A 7,814-nucleotide genomic window follows, 5' to 3' on the forward strand; every position below is an offset into this window, starting at 1 on the left:
TCCCAGTTTCTCCCTTCGCATGACTGCCCATTTCTGTGAAGGAATCGAGTGAAGACCGGGAGGAAATACTCCAGTTTGTTTTGCACGAGCCTGGGTCTCTTGTATTTACACCACAAGTGCATGCACAAACATCCCCATTGTCCCATGTTCTGATTGGCAGTTGTTTTGGGGATGCAGTCGGAGGAAATGAAGCCCCCCTTTTCCAGTTCTGGACAGGGCCTGGCATAGGCCTCAACATGGCAAGTGGCAGCAAAAAACAATGGGGCACAGCATCACATCCCACTCCCACTCACAGTCTCATATTTGTGTGGAAAATGAGACTCCCCCCCGCCCCCGTGATATGCCCACTAACATTCGGCCCAAAGTGCATCTCCCTAGCTATGCACTCCAAGCAACTAATACATGTACAGAAAAGAAAATAGGGACATTTTGAGACTCCACTCCTGATTAACCCATGCAAAATGGCCAGTTGATACCATGAGCAAAAAACGTGCTGGGGGGGGATGTTTCGGGAAGGACTGGCTGCAACAGTTGGTGGCTCAGCAGAGTTGAAAGCTGACATTAAGTCAGATGGGATCAGGGAGGTGGGCAGCGGGGCGGGGAGATCAGGTGGCTGGGTGGGAAAAATAAACCAGTTCTGCTCCCATGGTGTTTGCACTGTAGGGGGTTCATTGCAGGATTTTTGATAAGAATCGCCAAATTGGCAATTTTTGAAAATCCCGTGATGAGGGGAAAATCGTGGGACAAACCCACTTTAGGACCAGGAACTTCTTGGCCCAAGCAGAACATTTCCCTTGCTCAACCTGGGATGTTTGGACCGTGCAGAAACAACCTAGAATAAGAAGTTTATTGCATGCAGTTTTTGACCTTTACAATGTAAGACATATATACAATCAAGTAATTTTTTAAAAAGTACCATCCAAAAAATTCTAAAATTGTGGCCGTTCTCAAAAATTCTCAATAAGGCTATATTTATAGACCAGAGAAAGAAAAAAGAAACCCAATTCTTAAGTTACACCCATCATTAACATTCTCAACAAAACTATATCTATAAGCCAAGAATAAAATTCAGTTCAGTCAGTAGCTTTTTTTGCCTGATTTTCCTGTTGTCCAGAGCAAAAAGTGTCATTTCATAAGAAACAAAAGAATATCCATCTGATAACAAGATTAATTTGTCAGAGTCAGATAAGGAAAACTGAGTAGTTAATGTATTGGCCAGGAATGTTTTCCTATGTTCAGTCTATGGAGGGCAGGTCAAAATATAATGGAGGAGGTCTTCCATTGAATTACTGCATATACAAATAGGTTGTTCTACTGGTTTTTAGAGTATCGACTGGCAAGCAACTCTGTATGCAAAACTTAACAATTGACAGAGGCCGATCTTTTCATTGAATGATTCAGATTCTGTTTCTAAGCCTGACTTGCTCAGGAAAGGGCTGGATAGAAACTGAAAGAATAAACAAATAAACAAAATTTTATAAACAGAATAAATAAATAAATAAATAAACAAACAAACAGAACAAACAAACAAATAAATAAACAGAACAAATAAATAAATAAACAGAACAAATAAATAAACAGAATAAACAGAATAGATAGATAGATAGATAGATAGATAGATAGATAGATAGATAGATAGATAGATAGATAGATGAATGAATGAATGAATGAATGAATAGATGAATAGAATAGATGAATATTAGGATAGATGAATGGAGTGAGATGGGCCAGATAGGTAGGAATAGGTAGGAATGGAGTGGGTAGGTGGGTAGGTAAAATGATGGTAGGTAGGTAGGTGGGTAGGTGCAGGTAGGTGGGTAGGTGGGTAGGCAGTGGTAGGTGGGTGGTGTAAGGTGGTGGAGTAGGTAGGTAGGTGCAGGAATAGGTGGCAGTGGTGGCAGGTAGGTAGATGAATAGGTAGGTGAATGAATAGGTGGGATAGGTAGGTGGGTGGGTGGGTGGGTGGGTGTGGTGGATAGGTAGGTGGGTGGGCAGGGTAGGTAGGTGGTGGGTAGGAATGGGTAGGTGGGTAGATAGATAGATAGATGAGATGAATAGATAGATAGATGAGATAGATAGATAGATAGAATAAGATAGATATAGATAGATAGATAGATAGATAGGAATGAATGAATGAAGGTAGGAATAGGTAGGTAGGTAGGTAGAGTAGAGTAGGTAGGTATAGGTAGGAAGGTAGGTACGGTAGGTAGGTAGGTAGGTGGTGAAATTTATAGGTAGATAGAGTAGATAAGATAGATAGATAGATAGATAGATAGAATGAATAAATAGATAGATAGATAATAGATAGAATGAATGAATAGATAGATAGATAAATATAGATAGATAGATGAATGAATAGATGAATGAATGGAGATAGATAGATAGATAGATAGATAGATAGATAGATAGATAGATAGATAGATAGATAGATAGATAAATAGATGATAGATAGATAGATAGATAGATAGATAGATAGATAGATAGATAGATAGATAGATAGATAGATAGATAGATAGATAGATAGATAAATAGATAGATAGATAGATAGATAGATAGATAGATAGATAGATAGATAGATAGATAGATAGATAGATAGAATGAATAGATAGATAGATAAATAGATGATAGATGAATAGATAGATAGATAGATAGATATGAATAGATAGATGAATAGATAGATATAGATAGATAGATAGATAGATAGATAGATAGATAGATAATTTTAGGTAGATAGAATAGATAGATAGATAGATAGATAGATAGATAGATAGATAGATAGATAGATAGATAGATAGATAGATAGATAGATAGATAGATAGATAGTAGATAGATAGATAGATAGATAGATAGATAGATAGATAGATGTTAGATAGATAGATAGATAGATAGATAGATAGATAGATAGATAGATAGATAGATAGATAGATAGATAGATAAATGAAAGAAAAAAAATATATATAATCTGAATTACGCAGATAGATAGATAGATAGATAGATAGATAGATAGATAGATAGATAGATAGATAGATAGATAGATAGATAGATAGATAGATAGATAGATAGATAGATAGATAGATAGATAGATAGATAGATAGATAGATAGATAGATAGATAGATAGATAGATAGATAAATAGATGATAGATAGATAGATAGATAGATAGATAGATAGATAGATAGATAGATAGATAGATAGATAGATAGATAGATAGATAGATAGATAGATAAATAGATAGATAGATAGATAGATAGATAGATAGATAGATAGATAGATGATAGATAGATAGATAGATAGATAGATAGATAGATAGATGAATAGATAGAATAGATAGATAGATAGATAGATAGATAAATAGATGATAGATAGATAGATAGATAGATAGATAGATAGATAGATAAATAGATGATAGATAGATAGATAGATAGATAGATAGATAGATAAATAGATAGATAAATAGATAGATAGACAGCAAGATAGAAAGATAAATAGATAGATAGATAGATAGATATGAATGAATGAATAGATAGATAGATGAATAGACGAATGAATAGATAGATAGATAGATGATAAGTATATACGTAATGAATACGATGAATGAATAGATACAAGACAAATGGAATGAATAGATAGATAGATAGATAGATAAATAGATGATAGATAGATAGATTAAGATAGCATAGATAGATAGGTAGGTAGATGGTAAATAGATAATGGATACTGATAAATTAGATAGATAGATAGATAGATAGATAGATAAATAGATGATAGATAGATAGATAGATAGATAAGATAGATAGATAGATAGATGAATGGAGTAGATAGATAGATAGAATGAATCAGATAAATGAATGATGAATAGATAGATACAGATAGATAGATGAATAGATAGATAGATAGATAGATAAATAGATGATAGATAGAGAAATGGATATAATAGATAGATAGATAGATAAGATAGATGGATGAAATAGATAGATAAGATAGATGGATGACAGATAGATAGATAGATAGATGATAGATAGATAGATAGATAGATAGATAGATAGATAGATAGATAGATAGATAGATAGATAGATAGATAGATAGATAGATAGATAGATAGATAGATAGATAGATATTAGATAGAATAAATAGAATGGAATAGATAGAATAGATGATGGAATAGAATGGAATAGAATAGATAGATAAATAGATAGATAGGAATAGACGATAGATAGATAGATAGATAGATAGATAGATAGATAGATAGATAGATAGATAGATAGATAGATAGATAGATAGAATAGAATAGGAATAGAATAGAATAGAATAGAATAGAATAGATAGATAGATAAGATGATAGATAGATAGATAAGATAAGATAGTAAAATAAGATTTATTTGTATTAATAGAATAAATAGAATAGAATAGAATAGAATAGAATATGAATAGAATAACAGAATAGAACTAGAGATAGAATAGAATAGATAGAATAGAATAGATGAATAGAATGGTAGATAGATAGATGAATGAAATAGAATAGAATGGAGAATAAATAAAATAGAATAGATAAAATAGAATAAATAAAATAAGAATAGATAAAATAGAATAGATGAATAAGAATAAGAATAAAATAAGAATAAGATAAGAATAAATAGATGACCGATAAAATAGATAGATAGATAGATAGATAGATAGATAGATAGATAGATAGATAGATAAATAGATGATAGATAGATAGATAGATAGATAGATAGATAGATAGATAGATAGATAGATAGATAGATAGATAGATAGATAGATAGATAGATAGATAGATAGATAGGTCTAAGCTGTTTTCCCAAAGCTTGGGCGCCATCCTCTGGGCTGTCAGTTTACTTTCATAATCCACACTAATAATGCTGCTGCTTTTGATAGTACTTCTACCTTTATATTGTCTTCCAGGTTCCGTCTTGCCCCGTTTGCTAGTCACCATTCTCATGAGAAAGCATAGACTATTTGTTAATAGCTTCATTGGCCTCAGTCAGTTCTGGGCGTAGACTGAAAGGAAGCTGGGAAGGCCCCACACAATGAGTGGAATCTTGTTGAAAAGATCAGTGCATGGATGCCAACTTCCCCCTCTCCATCCCTTGGTGTAGCAACTCCCTCCTACAAAGCATGCCCACTGAAGTCTTGCTCATAAGGGAAAGGAGACCCCCAGTAGCCGCAGCAATGGGGGGAGAATTGAAGAACCACTGTGGGAGGAGAGAAGCAGCAGAGCGTTTGGATGGGAGACCTCCATAAGAGGGGTGTGGCACAGTCTAAGCAGCATGCAGAGGCAGAAAAGCCAGAGTTCAAAGTGTTATAGAGCCAGGAGTGTGGGTGCCAGGCTGAGATTGGGTGGAGCTAAGAAGGCAGTCAGAGCTGGTGACAGTAATGTAGAGAGTTGAACTCTCAGATGCAAAGTGATGAAGCATGTATAGTGCCTGTGAATAGACCCAGGGTGTTGGCAGGGAGAGAATATTGTTGGGAAAGGACCATAATCTAGCCATAGAGGAGAATTATCTTCTAGGGCAGGGGTAGGGAACCTGCAGCTCTCCAGATGTTCAGGAACTACAATTCCCATCAGCCCCTACCAGCATGGCCAATTGGCCATGCTGACAGAGGCTGATGGGAATTGTAGTTCCTGAACATCTGGAGAGCCGCAGGTTCCCTACCCCTGTTCTAGGAAGAGAAGAATTTCCTAGTCCAGGTTCTACTAACAGAGCTAATTTGTGTTCTGGACAGGGTTGGTAGAACTGAGGGAATTATTCCAGACAGGAGACAATTCTCAAGTCAGAGGGGAATTTTACACTGTGGGAGAAGAATTCCCATCCCTCATTCAGAGGTGGGATCCAGCAGGTTCTCACAGGTTCCCGAGAGTAGGTTACTAATTATTTGTGTGTGCCGAGAGGGGGTTACTAATTGGTGATTTTGCCACGTGATTTTTGCCTTAGTTACGACCCTCCTCCATTCCTCAGCAGTAGCGCGCAGAACTTGAAGCAGTCTAGCAGGAGGTGCACCGGCGTGCGTGGCAGCCTGCGCCTGTGTGCATTCGTTTCCCGCCCTAGGACCGGCGCAGTGGCTGTGTCCTTGCCACAGCCCTGCCCAGGAATGCCCCGCCCCGGAATGCCGGCCACGCCTCCTTTGTGCCCCACGAAGCCCCATTGGCGCTATGCCACAGTTTGAATCCCACCACCGTGGGAACCTGTTACTAACATTTTTGGATCCCACCACTGCCCTCGTTCTATAATATAATGGGTACAGGGCACAAAACAAACTGTTTGCCGTGGTGGGGACTTCGCACTGGCCCTGTCTCCAAAATGAGTTTGGCCCATTTTATTCCCCTCAACCTGGAATTTTCGAGAATCGCTAAACCCAGTGGCGTAGCTACAACGGGGACTTTTCCCACCCACCCACCCCACGCTCCTGGCTAAGCCAGCTCTCCTTTTTGCAAAATCCCAAATTGGAACCACTCCCGTGCGAATAGCCAGACTGGAGGTGCTTTATTTCCCCCCCTTCCACCTGTTCTGCCTTCCTGTGTAGATCGCCCAGCAGGTTGTGAGCAGATTCTCTGAGATCCCCACAGGGTACAAAGTCCCACAAGTACGTTTTCTCCCCATGGCAGTGAGTATGACCGATCTACAGCGACATGTTCATTATTGCCCTGCCATTGCGTGTTGCTCATGCGCAACTACCCAGGCGCAGCCCATCCTATTGTGGGATGATCAGCACGGCTGCAGCAGTCAATTTCGGACAGAAATGTTACAGAAAATTTTAAAATGAAGAAAAGCACCCCTGTGTGAAGGCACGAAAGCAACCCGGATTGTTTCCGCGGGCTCCAATCGCTGCCTGCTTATGAATGGGGAAAAAGGAAAACAGGTTCCTGTAAATGACTGCAACCCATTATACATTTGCTGTGCAGAATCTACCATGACCACCCTTTGCTGGCGCGCTCCCGGGCTTCCCCACGACCCCACGCTCTGCGCGGGGTCATCAAAAGGCACCGTTTTGAGGAGCGCCAGGAATGACGCGTGCTGAGGGGGTGCAAGAGCGGCAGCATCGGGACGGCAGCGTTGTCGCCGCCCCTGTAGTGGGGAGTGCCGGAGGACCCCGCGCTACTTGGCGACAGTAGAGCGCAGCAGATGGTAAGTGGGGAAACGACCTCTGTATCAGTGCTCGGCTCTTGTGACCCTTTCCTACGTTCCCAGAGTAACACTGATGACCACTTTGGGGTCAGGAAGGAATTTTCCTCCAGGCCAGACTGGCCAGGGATCATGGAAGTCCCCCCCAAAAAACCACTTCCACTAGATAAGGAGCAGGGGTCGCCAGGGATGTGGGGGGGGGGGGGAGGTGATATTCCTGCATGTGGCGTAGGAGGTTAAGAGCTCGTGTATCTAATCTGGAGGAACCAGGTTTGATTCCCAGCTCTGCCGCCTGAGCTGTGGAGGCTTATCTGGGGAATTCAGAGTAGCCTGTGCACTCCCACATGCACCAGCTGGGTGACCTTGGGCTAGTCACAGCTTCTGGGAGCTCTCTCAGCCCCACCTATCTCACAGGGTGTTTGTTGTGAGGGGGGAAGGGCAAGGAGATTGTCAGCCCCTTTGAGTCTCCTGCAGGAGAGAAAGGGGGGATATAAATCCAAACTCCTCTTCTTCTTCTTCTTCTTCTTCTTCTTCTTCTTCTTCTTCTTCTTCTTCTTCTTCTTCTTCTTCTTCTTCTTCTTCTTCTTCTTCTTCTTCTTCTTCTTCTTCTTCTTCTTCTTCTTCTTCTTCTTCTTCTTCTTCTTCTTCTTCTTCTTCTTCTTCTTCTTCTTCT

This window comes from Sphaerodactylus townsendi, linkage group LG03 (genome assembly GCF_021028975.2).
Source record: "Sphaerodactylus townsendi isolate TG3544 linkage group LG03, MPM_Stown_v2.3, whole genome shotgun sequence".
NCBI lineage: Eukaryota > Metazoa > Chordata > Lepidosauria > Squamata > Sphaerodactylidae > Sphaerodactylus > Sphaerodactylus townsendi.